Genomic DNA, 21784 nt, shown 5'->3' on the forward strand with positions numbered 1-21784 from the left:
CTTAATGTCTTTACATTTAATAAATACTCCTGTACCCAGTGAATTACTGCTGTTTTCTTTATCAACAAAATGTAAAACATGGCATGTTATTTCTTCTGCCCACACATATGAGGGAGTTAAATGTTCATGTTTTAAATGTTTTTATTAAGATATTTCCAATAGCAAGGTATTTACAAAAACGTTGTTTCCATACTTATTAAATTATTTATTTTAAATGGCATAAGAGTAAAATACATCTTTATGTTTGTTTTTTTAACTATAGATGAAACTTATGTGATAATCCTGTCTTAAACAAACCACAGGTTTCCTGAATAGAAACTTGCAGGGAAAAGGTGGGGACAGATGGCCCCTACAAGGAAAACAATAAGCTGTGATGGAAGTGCCCACAACAGAATGAGTTTGAGAAGAATGATTAAGAGACAAACGTGCTTGTTCTCCTATAAATTATGCTTTAGTAGAATTTTAACTCACCCCAATTACAAGTGCATAGTTTTTGCTGTTACAGTAACTTGAAAGAAACAAGACTGAAAAATGTATATATAAATATATATATATATATTCAAGAACATAATGTATTGTAAAATATTGTATTTATATTATTTATAGTTCATTAATAGAACATTTATATTGATATATTATTGTCTATATTTAATTAGCACCTACTAATTTATTTTAAGGCAGAGTTTGCAGGAGGTGGAAGAAAGACTACAGCCACTTCTACACATAACCCAATAAATGTCCTCAGGGCAACATGACAGCAGCAGCTATGACTGTTATATCCACAGTGCAGATATGCTTCTTATTTTTTGTTACTAACAGATGTACTATGAACTGCTGTGAAAAGAAGTAGGATTATCCTGCATCAGGGCCTATGTTTATCAATTCCTGCAGGCGAGGTCAGTCCTGGTGCCTATCTAGGTTGACTGGGGGGGAAGGAACAGGTTCAAGCTGTGGCTACCAGTGATTCAATGCATACTACAACATAGTATTTTGCTTTAAAACAAAGAAACAAACAAACCCAGAAAACTTGTTAGTAGGTATTTCTGCTGGGTTTGTGAGCTAAATCAGCCTATGAACATCTGAGATGTATCTAAAGAAGGTGCCAGGAAGAAATGCCTCTGGGACTCATAGAATTAAACCAGCATGTGTTCAGCTGAATCCAGGGTCTCAAAGTATGAAATAAGTACAAGAAAATACTACATTATTTAGAATTATGCATATACAAAATAATGGAAATCCTTTCCTAACCTAAAATTAAAATGCACCCAAAATAAGAGCTGATTTTAACTGGCAAAGGAGGAATAATCAAAGAATATCAAAAGATTCTTAATTAGGCCCTACTCATTCGTGAGGAAAAAAGCTGCTTTAGAAATTGTTTCCAAACAAGAACTTTATTTTAGATATTTTGATTCACCTCAGGAGAAAACTAATCTCTTCACATACTATAAAGGTTGAGGAGACTAAGAGACTAATGTTAAGATAATGTTAGCTTTTGTGATTGCCTTCCACTGACTTCAAAGAGATGCAAATCAAGTCCTAAGAATTGATCTAATTTGGTGCAAAATTCAGCTTTGGTAGTTATAAAGAAACTTTAGACTTCAGAGCATTATTCAGAAACTTAAGAATAGTGTAGAAAAGACTTATATGTGGTGTAAGAAATTGAGTTTGTTGGCATTGATTTCCCTTACCCTTGACACACACACATTTCCTAGCAGGACAATTTGGGAATGTTTATAACGAGGCAAAAAGTTACTAGCAACAAGAATAGAGAAGAGGTAATTTCAGCCAGTAGACATGAAAATATCTGTAAAGACATCTCTTTGTTCTAGGTCTGCATTTGACCTAAAATGTCCAGTTTTAAAACTTTTATTTTTTTTTCATTTTACTGTTTTTCTCAGATGTGGATATATGAATCACTAATGTAACTCCTGTGTCTTGTTCTGCTTGACTGACATTTTCCTTGCATTACTATACAGTAGAACTTTTTGCTGTGGTACTGTCTCCTGATAATCCATAGACTATATTTGTATAGCAATGGGTAGGTGTAAAAATCTCACAGTTCCCAGTATCAGTATTGGTAGATTGCTAAGTCTGATTTTAGCTTTTATTTTATTTAGGAATCTCTACTCTGCAAATGTATTCTTTGTCTGTGAAGAAACAAACAACTTAACACATGCTTAAAATAAGTAAATTAATTTTGAAGCTAGAACTCTAGAATAAAACATTAAAAAAATACATTTTCCACAAAAATTTCAGGATGATTTTGTATGCTGGTGTATTAGAAACAAATATTCTTAGGAGTAGTTGGGAAACAGGAGAAAGAATTCCACTAGTATTTCTGACAGTACAGAAATGAGACAAAACCATAACATAAGGCTAATGCCTTTTTCCTCTTCCATTACAATTTCTAAAGAAATAAAAATGGCAATAATGTGTTCAGGAGTAGGTTATGCTATGTGTTCAGGAGTAGGTTATGCTATGTGTTCAGGAGTAGGTTATACTATGTCAGCTCAGATTTAGCTTGCTTTTTTCTTCTTTTTTTTTGCTTCCTTTTTTATTATTTTTTAGCAGCCTACTCATGAGGAGAAGAGAATATATTTTTTTGCTTTTTCAAAAGAAGGAAAACTCTCTCAGATGGGATATATCTGCTTTATATGCATCATAGCACATCAAGTCTAGTTCATTACATGCTCTGTATTAAAATTATAATGACTTTTTAATACCTGCATTGCTTTACTACCATGGTATGACCATGTTCTAAAGTAAGTCCTTGAGTGTGCACTTACACCTTTGCGCTTAAGTTTACCCTTGTGAACAGTTCCTTGAATTTCAGAAAACTTCCAGAAGACTTGTTAGATTTCCTTTCAGTCCTCTCTCTACTCACTCATTTTGTTGTTATCTAAGGAAAACAAGGGACTGTTTGTCCTTATGTGTCCTTCATGTGTGATTTCTGTTCTTGGAAAAATAAAATGCTATTTACTATGGAAAGGAGATAAATGTACCTTACTACATGGATGTTGTAGCCTTCCCATTTTACACAGCTTCTAGTACAGTTCCAGACTATTTGAATACAGCTGCCATGATTAATCCAAGAAAAATTCCTGGTGATGTTGTACAATGAACAAATGGACAAGTATTACACCAGAAAAAATATTTAATTTATGCTTTGACTTTCAGCTCTCATCTGTTGGGGTGAAGAGCCAGTTAATGCACCAAGTCACTATGGCACCTCTATTTCTTCTCTTATCTTTGTCTTCATACCATTTAAGTCTAAAAGTTACCTGATAATATTGTTGAAACATGTATTCCATTCATCCAGAAGCTGATTTAACTTTTTGTATGGGCCATTGGTTTCATCATTTGGGTGACTGTGTTACAGAATAAGCTTAGATGATCCTTATCTTATGTCTTTTGGAAAACTTAAGGGTTAGTTGAACAATCTTGCTACTAACTCAAATTTTATGGATTTTATTAACCTCCAGAGCTTGCATAGAAAAAAAGAAAAGTATTTTTTTCCCCATAGGCTGACTTCTTTTAAAAAATACTCTGGGGTTTATCTGACTTTTTGTTTGAAGGGATTTTTTTCTTGCATCTTCAGTTGTTTGAGGGGGTTTTGTCTTTAGTTTTGGGTTTTGTTTCTTTGTTTTGTTCTTTTTGTTAGGTTGGGTTTTGTTTGGCTTGGTTGGTTTTATGCTATTACAACAATCCTAGAAGTTTTATGTATAAGTAAAAGCCTGATATTAATATTACTATGGACTGTAACAGTTATCTATCAAGTCATCTAACAGTCATCTATCAAGTCATTTATCAAGATCTGTAGCCCAACCGATCATCTTATAAATAGTAAAGTCCAAAAACATTTCTACATGACTGGCACTATGCGATGTAGCTATGCCCACTTTTCTCTAATAAACATGCTGACAGTGTACACTTCCTCATTCACAGGGAGACAATGCTCAACATGAAGCAGTGGTGGGTACCAATTTGTCATGGACGGAGTTGAATCAGCTGCTGTTATTCATACCATGCTGCAGTCATGCCAGCTCCAAAAATGAAAGTACTGGCTGGAGCAAAGTATTATGGGGCTTGAAGTTCAGACTGCAACATGGGAAGATTCCTGTTCCGGTTGCTGCCTCTGGGTTCCAGGTTCTTGGGTGTGGGGCTTTTCCACTGGGATGGCGGTGGGACAAGGAGGGATGAGGGAGTAGTCTTAAGGCTTGGGCTTTTGGCTTTCTTGAGTCTCCTTGCTGCTGCTTTGTGCTGTGCTTTTTCTGCAAATAGACTAAGGTAATTATGCATTTTTACCATGTTTTTCTGATTTTGCCCAGTAATCCCTATTCTTATCTCACTTCATTTTGTGTTGCAATCCCTAATCTTTGTGTGTTACTACTTTTGCCTCATTTCTGTGTTGGGAAAACAGAAATAGGTTAACCCACTGGGTCGGTTTGGCTCATTTTGTTCTGATTTAAACCATTACACAACTAAAAGAAAAAATAAGAAACCAAACCAAAACCCCAACATCCCAATTCTTCAACAACATTTAAAATTTATGCTATAGTCACTATCACTTTTTTTATCTGCAAAAGAATAATTGCAAATGTTTTTTGCTTGTTACTTGTAAGAAAGTATTTCTTTGAAAAAGAAGACAAAGATTATCAGTGTATTTTAGTAAATAATATGGAACTAACAAATGCTGTTAAAAAGTTGATCACAGTATGTAGCTGGAGTACAAGTGGTGACTTTACAGTCAAATAGCTATTTAGATAAGTTTGTAAACTCCACCAAGATCAGTTTACTAGATATTTACACTACATACATTACACTAATAATATTGTTTCTTTAAATGATAGATGCATCACCTTAGATTGTGTTTATAGACCTATTTGCACCTCTACTAACTGCACTAGAAGACATGCATATATTAATGAATAGACAGTAGGATTAGGAACCACTTTACTTCATCTTCCTGAACAAAAATCAATTCATCTTTTCATTATTTACAGACATCCCTAAAGATCATGGTCTTGCCATTTTCTTGTGCACATGGACTGTGGTGAATCAGGTCTAATGGCAATATTACAAATGAAACAGCTCCAGGGAACAATCTCCAGCACAGAAAACTCATAATACCAAAGGGTGGGCTCTGTCTCACACTGCTTATTGAGGATGGGATATATTGGTGTAAAAAGTTCATTTTTCCCCCTCACTCTGTAACTCTTATTCCTGAAACCAAATGGAATACTATGTGCTATCAATTTTAAGATTCAAATAACATTTTCTCCAACTAGATCAATAAACCTTGAGCGAATATTAGGCTTCTAATGCCACTTTATAAATTATTCTCTAGGGTCTATATTACAATATCAAACATTCCAGGTATGATTAGCTACGTGCTTTTAAGATAGTAATATGATTTTGTTGCTCTTTCAGAAAACAGTAATTAAACTTTGGGAAAAACCCTTCTGTTTTTTGTAATTAAATAGAACTGTCCAGATCTTCAGCTCATATAAACACCTTTCACTCCAGGAAGTTTTCTTATACTACATGTAGTTTAACTTCAGAAAAAAAGAAAAAAAAAAATCTAAAAGTTTCTCCTAATATTTTCAATTATTCCCTTTGGTTTCAAAGTTGGAAACAAAATGTACATCACTCATGATAACAGCTCAGAGGGACAGAAAAGCATGTTGGTTACAGATTCTGCCCTTCAGCTTACAGTTCTACAACCTGGACAAGGGATCTCTTCATGTGGCAGCAGAAGTGCACTAAAATGAAACAGTTCAATACACTGCACAGTTATTACAAAGTACAATACACATGTATTTTAAATGGCACATTTTCTTAACGTAAACCATTTTCCTTTTTAGAAACCATTGCAGCTAAGCAATCCATTGTGGTAATGGTAACAGCCACAAAACATTTACTTAATGTGATTGTTTAATTGTAAAATACCCCAAACCAACCACACAAAAACCCCCACCCTCCTATTTTGTCTTCTTATTAAACCACCATTTCCCAAAGCTAAGGATTTGTGTAGGCTAAAATATTTCTCACCTTCTCCTATAAATAAGATTTTTTTGATGTTACCTATCATAGGATTTGCATATTTTCCAAAAACTAAACAGACCCACAATAGCACAGCAATTTCATTATACTTTTAACCTCACATTTTTCACTTTGATCCATGTCCTATTCTCTCAGCTGCTTTGTATAGTGACTATGAGGATACTAATTTGAAGTGAGTTTTCAGCTTTGTTCTGAATGCTGACAGAATTGTGGTCAATTTAATATCTTCTGACAGGGAATATGAAATCTTTTGTTCTGTTTATTAAATTAGCCTATATTCTGCTCCCATGAGCTTTGTTTTTCAGCTTGATAGACTAACGATTAATACATCAAAGAGCAACTCCAGATGAGAAGTATACTCTGCAGCAAATAAGAAAAACATTTCTTAGAGAATTTCATATTTGGGAAAGAGATCACATTTTTGGTCTGCCAATTTTAAAACATACCACTAATCAGAGTTGGTTGTACTTATATAAAATTAATATATATTTCAGTAATTAATTCAAGAAGTTTTCAGTGAAAAAAGCCAAAGCCTTTTATCACAATATATCAGACTAGGTTCTATCTTTAAAGTAATTCTCAGCTGGAAAAAGCCTTTCCCAAAATTTTCAACTATAACTGAATGCTCAGTTATCCAAATAGGCTGCATTGATGGCCTGGTTAGCTTGGGAATTCCTTACTACAAGGTGATATGTTGGAAGCTGGGAGATTTATAAAATTTAACAGAATATTTTTTCACATAATTTTCTGTCTTGATGGAATCTGAATTTGTGTAACTGCTCCATCCTAAGATCCAATTCCTCTGAGGCACCGGGAAAGGTGAAAGCTGAGAACATTATACACATCAGAAATAAATAAACAGCTTAATGGAAGTATTGATATCAGAAATGATGGGCTCTTACAGTTATTCCCCAGAGGAAATACTCCTGCCAATATATGTGTTTATATTAAGTATGTTTATCAAAAGAATTTTTGAGAATAGCAGAATCAAAAAGAAAAAAAATACACAGAGACGTTATATGTGTTGCTTAGACTTTATTCATAGACTCATAAAAGAGTGGGAGAAATATGCTTATTTCGAAAAATCAAATGCACCATTCTATTGGTGTCTGTTATTATTGAATAGGCACTATGAGGCATTAAGGAATTGTTTTCTGTATTACATTTATACTTTATGGGATATTTGAGATGTGCTTACAACATCGTAGTATTTGTTTGCACTAGGCAGCTTAAACAATTTCAGGGAACATATGCATTATATATGAAATACTTAAGTTCCCACTGAATAAACACTCAAGTTTCCTATCAACTTCAAACAGCACAATTTAGAATGCAAAAAAAAAGTGTGTTATATGCACCTGACATTTTTCATTTAAATGTTGTTCTGCTTTATCTAAGTTGCATATGTTTTGGATCTTTAAGTATTAAATAATTATAGGTGGAGGGGTGAAGAGCTGTATATATAATATTGCTCCATGACATATATTTATGGACACTCAAGCAGATTTTATTATCACCATCATATTGTGCCAAATTCATGTGTCATGAACCCAGAAGAATTTCAGAATATATGGCTGATAGAGCCATTGTTAGTAGGTTGGGAGAGGTTCTAGTAGGTGAAGAGAGGTTCTTCTTCCCCTCTGCTCTGCCCTGGTGAGGCCACATCTGGAATAGTGTCCAATTCTGGGCCACTCAGTTCAAGAAGGACAGGGAACTGCTTCAAAGAGTCCAGTGCAGAGTCACAAAGATCATTAAGGGAGTGGAACATCTTCCTTACAAGAAGAGTCTGAGGGAGCTGGGGCTCTTTAGTTTGGAGAGGTGGAGACTAAGGGGTGATCTCATTAATGTTTATAAATATGTAAAGGGTGAGGCCAAGAGGATGGAGCCAGGCTCTTCTTGGTGATGCCCAATAACTGGACAAGGGGCAATGGGTGGAAGCTGAGGCATAGCAAATTCCATGGAAACAAGAGGACAAACTTTTTCATTGTGAGGGTGATGGAACACTGGAACAGGTTTCCCAGGAGGGTTGTGGAGTCTCCCTCTCTAGAGGTATTCAAGACTGCATTCCTGTGTGATCTGGTACAGGTGATCCTGCTCTGGAACAGGGCTTGGTCTAGATGATCTTTCAAGGTCCCTTCCAGCTCCTAACATTCTGTGATTCTGTGGTTCTGTGATTCTGTGAATGTTCAATAATACTTCTGGAGAAGGGGTAAATTAATAACTAGATGTTCTACAAGATAAATACAGATTTTAATAACAGAGTATGTTTTGGGGTTGTTTTAGATAAAATCCAATTACATTCTTAAAACATTATTTTTTAGTTATCGTAATTTCATTAGCTACAGCTCAATTGTGGTCTTAAGTTGTTAAAAACCAGTGAAAATACATTCATTTGCAGTACAGCATGAACAAAAACCACATAGGCAAGAAATGATTGTCTGACATAGGAAGCTGTTGAAATTAAGTTCTGGTAAATACTGCTGATGATGCTGAAGTCAAAAAGAATAATTTTTTTTCTTTGATAAAGGAATGTGATTTTCTTCAAAATCAACTGCATTGCGCTACTCCCTCTGAAAGTAAACAGGCAGCTTTTAGACATATACTCTTAGAAGAATTATTTTATTCTGCTTCATATTAATATAAAAACGATTTCACAACATGAGGAAAAATTTAATCCACCCTCCTATTAACACTTCACCCATGAAAATCAAATCAAAACATTTGATCTTGCTCTTGCTGAATTCAGTGTATTAAATTTAATAGAACGGCAACCTCATCACAGCTAAGTATAGCACTGGCCCTGCTGCTGTAATTGTACTTTAGCAATAGTAGATTGGTGGGTTTTTTTTTTTTCCCCTTCATCTTTTTACTTCATTTCCCTTGACTGGAGTGCAATTTCACCAAAATGTAGTAGACTAATCATTAAATGGCAGCAGCATATAGACTGAAACTTTAAATTGACAATCATAACAGTAGAATACCAGAAATTTATAGAAGTATAACTGTTTTTTCTGCTGGGTGTGTGATAATTGGTTTTCTGCTTATTTACATCCAAAAGTAATTAAACTCTACAACAAAACTCTGTACTGTAGTGCTGCTGCAAAGTCTGCTGTTTGGAGGTTATGCAGAGATTCCATGGAAAACATCACAGTGAGAACTGTTACTCATTTGCATTGTCACCTCCTAAAATTTTGCAGAAACATACCCTTGAAAGAATTAGGTCACACAAAATGTGGCCTAAGGGCTTCTGCTTTCAATTTTCCCCAGTGGAGTTCTGTGACTGATGAGATAAAAACTGGTTTACATCAATATTTTTTTTTAGTTTGCTTCCTGAAAAGTTTATTTGGCTTTTGGAAATAAACCATCTTTACCACTCAGTGGGAAAAATTCTTTGTCTTTCCTTCCAGATCTGGTTTCTCGACACAAATGCAGTGCTGTTACAGTGCTTATAAAGGTGTAAGATAAATGTTGGCAACTGTGATTGCAGAATCACAGAACCACAGAATGATAGGGGTTGTAAGGGAACTCTAAAGATCAAGTCCAACCCCCATGCCAAAGCAGGATCACTTAGGGCAGGTCACACAGGAACACACATGAACACCCACAGATGGGTCTTCTGCAGAGAGGACGACTCTGTCTCCTCTCTGAGAAGAGTAATGATGTTTGGAATCGTTTTCAGATGGTTGTAGATAAAGCAATGCATTAAAAATGCATGTTGCAGCAATGGAGAAAAATGATTACAACAGACTTTGCTTTCCATGGATATTACAATTTACATGTAAATAAATACAGTTTCAAAGCTGAGAAATTTGCTTTCTCATGACATCTCCAACCAAAGACTCAGTGTTTCATGGTCACATGTGCCTTTTCCTGCTAGAGAGATAATGAATAGCTGTTGTTTTCTTGTACTTTTTTATTGTGTAAAAAAATAGTTATGATTTATTTTTGTATTGAAAATAAGCTAATTAGTCACTGTAGCAGGCAGACTCTCACTTAGTTTTCTTAAACTCCTTAGTTACAGGTGAGCAGTATTAGGCCTATCATTTCTTAATATTTTGTACATGCTTGCCATGCTGCTTTGGTTAGGAAATGCTTTGATATAAAATAAACACTCTTCAGTTCTGATTATGCAGTCACTTGCACAATCAGATCTATATCTGCTCATGATACCACAAACTGCATTTTATATAATATAAGGTTTATCTTATTGAGAAATTTCGTATGAATGTTGCTAAATTCCATGTTCTGAGGCTTCTAGTACACATACTTAAATATTTTATCATCTTAATTTCCCTTCATTTTCTCCTCATATTTTGTGGAGTTTGAGTTTGTTTATTTTTATCTAGCATCTTCCTTAAACTTACACTGTTACAGATTACACCAATATCTAATTTACATTTGTACATTTTGCATTGTGGTCATGACAGTTTTTCTTGAGTATTTGGAGGGACCAGGACCTCCTGTGAGTAAAATGCAGAAAGGTCATATTTATGTAATTTCTATATGTTGTGCGGTAGAGTAGTATCTGTAACTGTTGCAATGTAAATATGAAGAATATAAATAAGATGAAGATAAATACAACAAAAATAGACTATAAATATAATATAAATAAATATATAAAATATAAATAGGAAGTAAGCTTGTATCACTTTTAGATCAGTTATAATATCTGTAAAAACATAAACAGCCTTAAATAAATTAACATAGATGCAGAATAACCATCTGTTAAGAAATTAGTTTGAGTCAAAACACTTAAAACTTGGCACTGTAGATATATTCTTGTAAATCTGTATTTAGGCATCTAAGTATCTAGCCTTGTATACAGATGTTCTGATTCACTGCAGTCTTCATTTGGGACTGGTAAGGGCTCAGGATCTGCCCACTCATGTAGCTGCCAAATTCAGGTTTCTCTTAACTCTGAGCTTAACTCTGTCATATACCCCTTTGGCCAGTTTGTGTCAGCTGGACCAGCTGTGTTCCCTCCCAAGATTTTGCCCATCCCTCCTGGGGCAGGGAAATGTTGGAAAAGCACAGTTCAATAGTAGCCAAAACAATGGTGTGTTATCAGCACCCAGCTACAGGGCTGCAAAACATAGCACTAGAAAGACGCTCTCAGAGAATTAACTCCAGCTCAGTCAAACCCAGTACAGCCTTTTGCTCACTTGGACACTGTTCTTGGGGAAGAAACTCCTACTTTATCCTGTGAGATGTGTTTAGTGCAGCCCTACCAATTCTCCTGCAAAGACCATGTGACAAAACCCAAGTGATGTAATGCCTGCCTTGGTCTGAAATTTCCATTATGACTGTAAAATATTTCTAGTGTGATGTTGTCTTCTGCCTTGGGTCTTTAATTCTGCCTGGATGTTTTCACAGTTGTCTTCCCTGAGTGTTTGAAACCAAGGGAGTTACCTGAAAATTTTGAGTGCAATTATTGTTTCTTTCCTATTAAAAATAACATTCTTATCTCATGGTATCATTTTTCTTACAGAACTAGAATCATAACTCCTGCAGCAACCAATCTGGGCTGATAGATATGAATATATTACAATAGTGAGGATTGTGTAAACAAACTGATATTACCCTGACTTCTTCCATGACTCCTGAGGATTCAGTGGCAGTGGTTATAATCTCTGCCAGACAACTACCAGCAGTTTCAGGAGTTGTTGAGGCAGATGGCTGAGGCACTCAATCTGATAACAAAACTGCCTAAAATGACTTACTGACTCTTCAGCACTTTTTTACAGTAAGGCGAGAGGAAAGTGCATGCCTCTCTAAAACAAGGCTATTACCAAACAGCATGAGATCTCTGAATTGCTCTATATTTTATCCATGGAATTAAAAGGAAGTTAATAGGAGAGGTGAACAACTTCTTTCTAATGTCTAATTTAAATCTACCCTCCTTTAGCTTCAATCCATCCCCCCTACTCCTATCATTACCTGCTACCCTAAAAAGTCCCTCACCAGCTTTCTTTTAGACCCCCTTCACATATTGGAACCACAATAAGGTTTCCTTGGTATCCTCTCTTCTCCATAATGAACAATTCTGACTCCCTCAGCCTGTCCTCACAGGAGAGGTGTCACAGGCCTGTAAACTCACTGCTGCCATTAGCATTAAACAATGTAGAACATTGAAGCAACTGTCTGTGACCTATTGGAGAGAATTTTGTGAGGTGTTACTTCCCCTTTTTGTCTGGAGGCTGACCCTATCCAGAGAAATAATCATTCCAGGAAAATTGCAAGAGAATATTAATCTCAAAATATGTGCTACTTTGGTATAAATTATTCTGTCATCCAGGTTGTCTTTTCAGTGTGTCCCAAATTGATTAAAAAAACACCAAACCCACAACTTTCTTTCATAGGAATTGCTATTTCATTGTTATTAATGCAAAGCTTGTTATAATGTGCATGTACTCTCAGATCACCCAAGTGTAAGAAAGCATATTTAAGTTGCCAGGGAAGTATTTTCTTGACAGCTTTTTGCTTTTGTTCTTCATTATAATACATGAAAATGCAAATTTACAAATATTCAAACACTTTGTGCTCTGCCAAGCTATTTAACTGTTTTCCTGCCATGTCACTTACTTCTCTTGCCTCTTCCTCCCTGTCCTGACGCGTGTGCGTGTGTATGAGCTGTCTTTCTTCTGAAATTGAACAGTTGTAGGCTTGTCAGGAATGGAAAGGCTGTAAAATGGCTGAGTTATAAACAAAAAAATAAGGTTGCAATTTAAAAATGTAGCTTGCTTTAGCTTCAAGTTTGAGAATGCAAGTGGTCATTTTTGCCTTATAATGCCAGGATTGGCTGGAGAATAACAAGTTACAGGATATCAAAATTCAAATCACCACTACTAAGGGAGACGAACTTGCTGTAACTAGCAGACTACTATTGGCTTATGGTTACATGATATTTGCAGCAGTTTAGGACAAGCAAATGCAAATTCATGTGAGAAGGAAATGTTGTTTTTCAAGCTTTAATGCTGCTCACTTTCACTGTTTCTGTAATGATGTGAAAAAGTATTAAGAAAAGTATTACAAACTAAACTGTAAGTGCTGCCTTGCTAGCAGTTGGTCGTTTTCTGCTGCAAGGCACTCATACAAGTATCCTAAAGGTATTACCCAGGGTCTAATTTACCCTGCTGAGTGTGGTAAATTAGCATATCCTCTTTGCACAGAAAATAAATTTTTCCTTCTTTGCATAGTCCCAGAATATATGAGCTTAAAGGGGTTGTTTTTAGTAAATGTGTAAAAACTGTGGCTTTAAGAGATCATTTGCTTGTGGATGACTGTAATTTTTCAGATATAAACAATGTAAGAAACAGCATCATTTTTTGCTGCTACACTCATGCATGCCGACAGTTACATTATATCACGGACACTACCAATCAGAAAAATACTCTTGAAAATACTCTTTTACTTCTTTTTTTCCTATTACTAGGTCCTATGATTTATTTTTTTTTTTTCCCAGAAAAACACTATCTGGAATGGAAGGAAAGAAGGAAAGATTCTATGTTAACATTTTTTACTGGAATAATAGCATTTTCTTAATGAACAAAAGTGTTAAAACATGATAAGAAACTTATTTTTTAATTTTTTTTAATTATATTTTTAAAAATATATATGTGAATAGCAGTTTAATCTCAAAAAAAAAAAAAAAAGGTACTAACCATTTCCCATCCTATTGTTTTTATACACACCTGTTGTGTGCAATTACTTCTTTGTTATGAAGAAATTTATTTAGGCATCAATGAAATGCTTGCATTTTAGTAACTTAATAGCGCGATTCCTTGGTGAAAAAGTTAGGAGTACACTTGAAAAAAACCCACAATCTAGAGACTATGATACCTATAGTGGCTGTGGTAGTTTTGAAGGCTATGTGGCTGGCAGATGAGTTGGCCAAGCTGCTCTCTATCATTTTTCAACAGTCCTGGCTCACTGGAGAGATCCCAGATGACTGAAAGCTGGCCAACGTGATGCCCATCCACAAGAAGGGCCAGGCCAGGCTCTTCTCGGTGAAGCCCAATGACAGGACAAGGAGCAATGGGTGGAAGATGAGGCATAGGAAATTCCATATAAACATGAGGAAATTTTTTTTCATTGTGAGGGAATACTGGAACGGGCTGCCTGGGGCTGGAGTTGTGGAGTCTCCCTGTCTAGAGATATTCAAGACTGCATTCCTGTGAGATCTGGTATAGGTGATCCTGCTCTGGAACAGGGGTTGGATGATCTTTCATTGTCCCTTCCAGCCCCTAACATTCTGTGATTCTGTGATCTTCTGTTTTGCACATACCCACCGGTGTTACAAATAGGGCTTTTTTTCCACTGTCAACTGCTGTTGCAGTTCAGTTCCTTTCTGGGCTGTTTCTCAAACTCAGCAAAGTGATTCTTCTCATACAAATGAAAATAGCAGGCAATTTAGGAGCACACAAGTATCAGCATGCTCCATTATTTGCATCCCTGCAGTCTTGATGGCAAGATAGACAACTAAGCAGTTGTACCTGAGATGGTTGACTTTTAGTAACCATTGAGATGCATTGTACATTTTCACAGCATGCCACCAACCAATATTCCTTTCATGGATTACCTCACAAGAAATACATATTCAGAGAAATATTCCTCAGTTCATTTAGTATCAGTAAAAAGTGCTAAAGGGTTCTCTAGAGGAGAGTATTTATGTGCCAACATTCTAAATTACATTTTGAAAATTATCTTAGGTCAGAACAAGGTTTGAAGAAATCAGTAAGCTATACTGGAGAGCTTTCTTATTCCCATTCTTCAAATTGTCTTCCTTCAGCTTACTAAACAATCTAAAAGGACACAAAAAGATGCAGTGATTATTTGGGATGACCATATGCTCTACTTTCTTTTGTTTAGTCTCACGCTAGTGGTAAATCCTCACTAAACTGTGTGCCACAGAATAACAGGAGTGTCTTCTATGCATATCAATATACAGCACTTTCAAGCATCACTTCAGCAGACTGAACTGATAGATGTTTCTATAACCTGAGATGCTGGCTTTTTTCCCACATAACTGTATTTCCTAAAGCATTGCAGCTTTCTTAATTAAACTGGCTTTCACGTGAGATCTCAGACATTCAGCACATTAAAGTGGAGGCTGCTGAACCTCTTGCTTTCTTAATATTTGAGCAACAAAAGTCTAGGTGTAATTTAGACACAAAGTGTGTTTTCCAGTTATATTCACTAATTAAATAGTTTCCCTTATTAACTTACCTTTCTTCACAGTTAATGCAGGGAAAGTGCTGAAAAGGATAAATAAGAGACTGTTTTGTGAAAGATTACCAAAGCTTTAAAAAAATAATGAATTTAAAATCAGTCTTCATGTGGCATATTGCATTCAAAAGGCTTCAGCTTTCACAATTCCAAAGCTGTGAATCTGCAGAAGCACCACACCTAGGGGACATAATTTTCTTTCTTTTTTAAGTATTTCATATTATTGTAAGTAAAGAATGTACATTATAATACATTTTAGATGCTTAAAAAATAGTTGTTTGTTTGTTTTTTTTCAGATTGCTTGGAAAGCTTTTATTTTACTTTTTTTTTTCATGTAAAATGGCTAGCTTTTGATAAGTATTTGGGTTTATGTCCTTCCTATGCTCATAAAAAGAATGCCAGTTCATATACTGGGCAGGTAATTTGTCTTTATTTTTGTATTTCACATATGCATTAATCCAACTGAAAAAAAAAATCTGAAAGAAACAATAATCAGCTTCCTCAATTTACTTTAAAAAATATGCACTAAAAAAAAGAAAGTTTCTAAAATGCACCAGAATGAGATAACCTGATCTCCTGTCTACCTTGAGGATAAGATTGTACATTCTAGTTTCAGTGCTAGTTGCCCTTTAAACTGAATAACTTCTGTCCTTATCCCATACCAATGAAAGAAATCTTGGCAAATCCACACAGTCATTCAGAGCTTTCATTTCCTTGTCCCTTCTCAAGTAATGCTCAGCTGACTTTGGGTTCTTGCTTATTTCACTTAAGTAGGGAAGAGAAAAATTAGGAAACTGACAACATCAGGCATATCCTGTAACTTACAGACCTCTAATACAATGCTCCCATAATTTTTATGGGAAATATTGAATATATTGACCTCCCTGGGGAACCTGTTCCAGTGTTACATAACCCTCAAGGTAAAGAACTTGTTCCTAACATTCAATCTAAGGATATCCTCTTCTCTAATTTATAACCATTGCCATTTGTCATTTGTAAACAGTCCCTCTTCATCCTTCTTGTAGGTCCCCTTCAGGTACTGGAAGGCTGCTCTAAGGTCTCCCCAGAGCCTTCTCTTCTCCAGGCTGAACAACCCTCGCTCCCTCAGCCTGTCCTCATAGCACATGTGCTCCAGCCCCTTGTGAGGCCCCATCCCAGGAGATATTCATGGTCAGATTCAACAAGGCTCTGAGCAACCTGATCCTGCCTCTGCAGGGGGGTTGGACTAGATGACCTTTTGAGTTCCCTTCCAACCCAACTCATTCTGTGATTCTGCGATTCTATTTTTTGTATGTGCAAATACATCAGCAGTTATTAACACAAAGGACTGATTATTTTTTTTCTTGTAAAATAAAACCTGGGGCTTTCCCTCAAAAGTATTTTGGTTACTTAAGTAAAAATCTTCCTGGGGGAGAAAGAGGATGGATTGTCAATGATATAGAGGTTAAGAATGAATTAACTCAATATTAAAATTTGACTGTTGCAGAATTGCTTTTCATACTGAAGTCAGTGATCTTTACAGCATTTTGGGGCTTTCAGCTGTGTCACTTTGTATTGCTCTAAAAAATAAATTATGTTTATTCCACATACACACAAAAAAATTGGTTTTCCATGGTTCTAATTATTTTTGCATTAATTGTGCTATATTTGGATGAGAAATTGGTGTGACAAGCAAATGTATTTCACATCAGTCCAGCAAAGATATGCAAATTTTGCACACTCAGAAAAAGATTTCCAGCCCAAAACCCCCATATTTAGTCTGCACTAGCTTATACACATCCAAAACAAGAGGGAGAATATCAGTGTCACCTAAGTGGTTCACCTCTTGTTGCACCTTGAGCACTATTTGTGACCTAATGTATTCTTTTGCAACAGTAAACAGTGTATAAAGGCCACAGAGATCTCAGACTCCTTTTTCTGTTCCCCAGCTGAACACGCTCTTTATCTAAGATTATTTATTTCTGCTTTCTTTGGTATTGATCAGTAGTACAAGCACAGGCAGCTTCAAAGTCTAAATTCATTGATGATATTTAAATACTTACAGAGGGAAAAGCCCCAGACCAATAAAATTCTCCTAAATATATTTGCTAGTATAATTTGTTACGAAAACTTGTGATTTAATTTTAATTTTTGTACTTCTATTTAAAAAAAAAAAAAAAAAAAGTCTGGGCTTAGAATGGATTACATCTGATATTGCTATCATCTCCTGGAAATGGAAAACTGTGGTAACAGCTGCTCTCTTGGCTCATTTTCAGTTGCTTCTCTTTTTTTGCTTGTTTGTTTGTTGTTCTGATTATTTTTTTATACTTGTAGCCATTTCAGAGTACTTACAGCTATCTCTAGCAGGCTTACATCATTAGTAAAACATTGTAAGTTAGGCAAATGTTTAATTTCCAATCAGGACACTTCCTCCACTTATTGAATTGTTGACTTTCTGAAAATTATTTATAGTAACAGCACTCACATTTTTGAATCATGCAAATTGATGAAATAAATGAAAGTTAGCTGCATATGGAAGATAACTACAGAAAGAATCCGTTTTATGCTAAAGCAACGTCTTCAACGAAAATGAAGAAAACCTCAATACTACCTAGCTCATTTATATCAAGAGTATAAGATTGTTTTATTTTCTAAGATCTATGTTGACCAGAAAGGTCTCTGCATTCATTTTGGTTTTTTTGTTTTGTTTTGTTTTGTTTTTTTTCATTCCAAGCATACATGCTTTCTTCTTGGATTAAAGCATTCTTCTGCGACTGTAGGACTGTAAATAGAAGGAAGAGCCAAGGAAAGCAATAGACAAGGAACTCATAAATGTTGAGAGTGTCAAAAACCAGGTCTGTGTATACTGAAAGATTTGGACTCCTTGAAGTATATCAGTACTTTTCTTTTTAGTGTTTTAAAGGCCTTTGTAATATAAGTGTTAAATTTTCTTACATTATGTTTTCATAGTTTCAAGTCAGAGTGTTAATGAAATTTTGTTCATTTTTCAGCCAAACCTGTGCCTCTTTCTTCAGTATATGATTAAGCTTCCAAAAGTAATGTTGTATATGCAGGTTAGGATCTGTTACTATGCCAAAAGTTTAGGGTTTTTTTTTTTTTGTATCAAAACAGGTAATAATTCTCCCTATGAAGCTTGTGACTTTATCAAATCCTCTTTAACCAGCTATGTTTTAATATTTAAGTAGTGCCTCCCTTCAACACATTTGAAACACCTGATTAAAAGCTCTGCCAGCTCAAGGGGATCTCTGCATCATTTCCATTCTGTGATTACTCTATACTGAGCAACTTCAGGTATTTCACCCTGACCAACCTGACCTAACTTTGAAAGCGAAGCAGGCAGTTGGACCAGATAGTTCCAGATGGTCTTTCCACATACATTAATCTATGAGTTCCTCTTTCCAATGCTCTTGCTTTGGGACCAGCCTACATGAGGCCAGTTTTCACTTTTGCATTAACATAATCCAGATATTCTGAGAATCATGTAAAACTGGTGTTCACATTGCTCTGAGCTTTCAAGAATGGAACATGAGGTTTTCTATCTGGGCTACTAACAACCAAAAGTCATAACTTCCTCATGGCTCTTCCTTCACTGGAGCATCCCTGTGTTTCTTAGCAGACAGGAGGCTTAGCCTGTGACTTTTGACAAACTTTCAATTAAATGAACAGGGGGACCAAACTACCTCGTCCTTCCTGGAGCTGACAATTTCTGAGTCACAGTGAAAGGAGTGATACAAAGGAGCCATCCTCCCTCCCACCTCATTGACTCATCAGGGGCTTTCATTTCCACTCTTGTCAGGAAACCAACATTTTTTAAATGGCAATTAAACTAATCCTAACAAGAGGACTTTGAAAAATTAATTAAGGTCTGAACTGTACTTGAGCAGTGAACTTACATGATGTGAACTCTGACCCACATGCATGTCAATCTATATCTAAAATCATCTTCCATTTATTTCTTGGTACTGATTCTGACTCCTATAAGGAATAAAGCCCTGAAATTGTCCACAAAATATTTTAATCTCAGGTTTTATTGCTTAACTGTATATTATTCTGTGATGGGCTTTTATGTAGAAATACAGTTCTGTACTGAGAAATATCTGCACTCTGCAATCCTATCACTGTTGACTTTTTCAAGTAAAAATCTTATTCAGTTAAGTGGTTAGCATGTTGGATTACTGCAATCATTTTAATTGCTGAGAATATCTGTTGGTGTGACAAGGATGAACTGAGCAGCTTAAAAATTATCTTTACCATAGCTATATTTCACCATAAATAGTACTTTCATCATCTACAATATAAAGTCAAAACTCATGATTTCTGACTGATTGCATTCATGAGTTGGAGCAAGTCACTTTACCTTTCATTATCTCTGTTTCTCCAGATTAAAAAAGGGAGGAATGGTGTGTATCTTTCCAAAGAGATTTATTCATGTGTAAAAAAAAAAAATCCCATCATAGAAGAGTTTTTTGTTTTTAACTAATAGTAGTTGCAAAATTTCTGCTAGGAGCCACAAATTGAAATATATGTGTGTATATATACTCTCAAATGTACATCAGTAAAAAATAAAAGAATAGCCTTTAAGTTACAATTTGATTTAAAATGTTTCTTAAGCTGAGAACATGGCACTTCCCTTATAGTGTCTTCTGAAATCTCTTTTAAGTATTATTCTGTCCTCCAACACTAAGCATTCCTCTAATATTTAACATCTGGGACAACTGTAATATCCCAAGATCTACAATGTTCCTACAACAGCAGATATATGAACAGTATGGTCATACTTTGTTATTCCTTGAAGCAGAATCTTGGGAACAGCCACTACCAGGACTGAGCTCTGGTATCTGTGAGATATTTACAAAGACCTACTCTGACATATTCAGAGGATTAAAAAACCCTCTGTTTGAGACCTGGCCTGCCTTGAAATGAAATCTAATAAGCTTAAAGAAGATCTCAGACACGTTCAGAGGCTAACAAATGTCCTGAAATAAGGATTGATCTGACTGAGCTTTAAAGGTTGGTTTACCTGTCTCGTCCACTCCAGGACTTCAAAACCACCCTATCAGACTCTTAATACACTGAGAGAAACTTGCCCATCCTTCTTTAACGCAATACAATTTTATATATGTAGCATTACCCTAGTGAAAATGTTAAATTAAATGACATAGGATACAAGTAGCATTAGATTTATATTTTATATTTTTTTAATATCCTGAATCATGAATAGAAGCATGTCTAGACTCAAATACAAACCATATTTTAAAGCAAAATTCAAATCCTCCTCCATTCCTTGCCAAATGTTGAGTTTAGTCCCCGAGGGTCTGAGCAGGGTGTTCTTGGCTACAGCAGAGGGCATCAGCATTGCTGACGGCAGGGCAGGGCATGCCACTTCTGGATTTCATGTGCTGTGTGATTTCATCAGTTAACACAGGTCTCCACAGGTGCAAAACCTTAATGCATGATTTAGGAGACTGGTAGCTAACTTTTTGATCCAGTAAAGTAAGTGAAATCTTCTCCTATTTGTAATCCTTTACATCTGTTAGTATCGCTTCAATGTGTTTCTTCTAAACACAGAAATAACATTTGCTGTGAAAAGAGTTCTCAGTGCATGCTGAATTTGCCAGACATTTCACTTTGAGACAAAGATATGACAGACGTGCTTCCCAGCATTTTCATGTTGATTTATTCTCCCTCACAAAGGAGAGCTTCATAAAGAGCTTGAATCAGATCCATGTTCACACTTTACATATGCAATATTTTTGTGTCTGACAAAGTTGGCTTCTCATGCAAACTAACTTGGAAGCAGAGGAAACCAGAAAAGGGCAGGCTGAGACTGCTGTACTTCAGCAGCTTTTTTTTTCCCTTTTATTTTTTTCCATGTATTTTCTTTTTAGTTTTGATAACTAATGGTTATTATGATTAGCTATTTGCCCTTAGGTGAACTGGGCTGACCATTCTGACTCATTCATTTAGTGGATGTTGTCCTGCTGAGTAAATGATTATCTTTCTTTGTCTGTAAGATTTGTTAATTTCTATAACTGCATAGGATGCCTATTTTGGTACTTACCAGGTGACCTCAATGCTGACATAACCTTCCTGATACTGTTGAATGTAGCTTCTGTCATGACATTAACGTGACTTATGGCTATCTTGAGGATACAAACTTTTGTACAGCACAGATGGTCTGTAGGAAAAAAAAAAAAAGTAGTGACGGTCTGCACACCACACATTCAGTCTTCCCTTGCAGGCTATTTCCTTTATCATTGCCTCATTCTCTTAAGCATATTTTAATCAAAGCATGTAAAGGTGGGCTGGAGGTGGGGAGGTTCAGGATGGGCATGAGGAGGAAGTTCTTCACCATGAGATTGCTGAAGCCCTGGAATGGGTTGTCCAGGGAGGTGGTTGAGGCCCCGTCCCTGGAGGTGTTTAAGACCAGGCTGGATGAGGCTCTGGCCAGCCTGATCTAGTGTGAGGTGTCCCTGCCCATGGCAGGGGGGTTGAA

At 35.8% G+C, this 21784-nt stretch overlaps 1 protein-coding gene and 1 long non-coding RNA gene across 10 annotated transcripts in view; one reads left to right on the forward strand and one right to left on the reverse strand.

Annotated features, from left to right (window-relative positions):
* PACRG (parkin coregulated) overlaps positions 1-21784 on the forward strand; it is a 240024-nt gene that overhangs the window by 215276 nt on the left and 2964 nt on the right. The window lies entirely within an intron of this gene.
* The window catches only part of LOC137448464 (uncharacterized), a 106201-nt gene that overhangs the window by 32430 nt on the left and 51987 nt on the right, over positions 1-21784 (reverse strand). For 4 of the 9 annotated variants that reach the window (XR_010989099.1, XR_010989107.1, XR_010989098.1 and 1 more), the window contains 3 exons: positions 21350-21466; positions 15289-15317; positions 12762-14864 (listed from right to left, as the gene is read on the reverse strand). This is a non-coding gene — a long non-coding RNA (uncharacterized lncRNA). Of the gene's footprint in view, positions 1-3562; positions 4283-12761; positions 14865-15288; positions 15318-21349; positions 21467-21784 lie in introns of those variants that run through there. The other 5 variants (XR_010989103.1, XR_010989102.1, XR_010989106.1 and 2 more) reach the window with 4 other exon arrangements.

The sequence above is a fragment of the Melanerpes formicivorus genome, unplaced genomic scaffold (assembly GCF_026170545.1).
Source record: "Melanerpes formicivorus ecotype bairdi unplaced genomic scaffold, bMelFor1.0.p_v2 SCAF_2, whole genome shotgun sequence".
Classification (NCBI taxonomy): domain Eukaryota; kingdom Metazoa; phylum Chordata; class Aves; order Piciformes; family Picidae; genus Melanerpes; species Melanerpes formicivorus.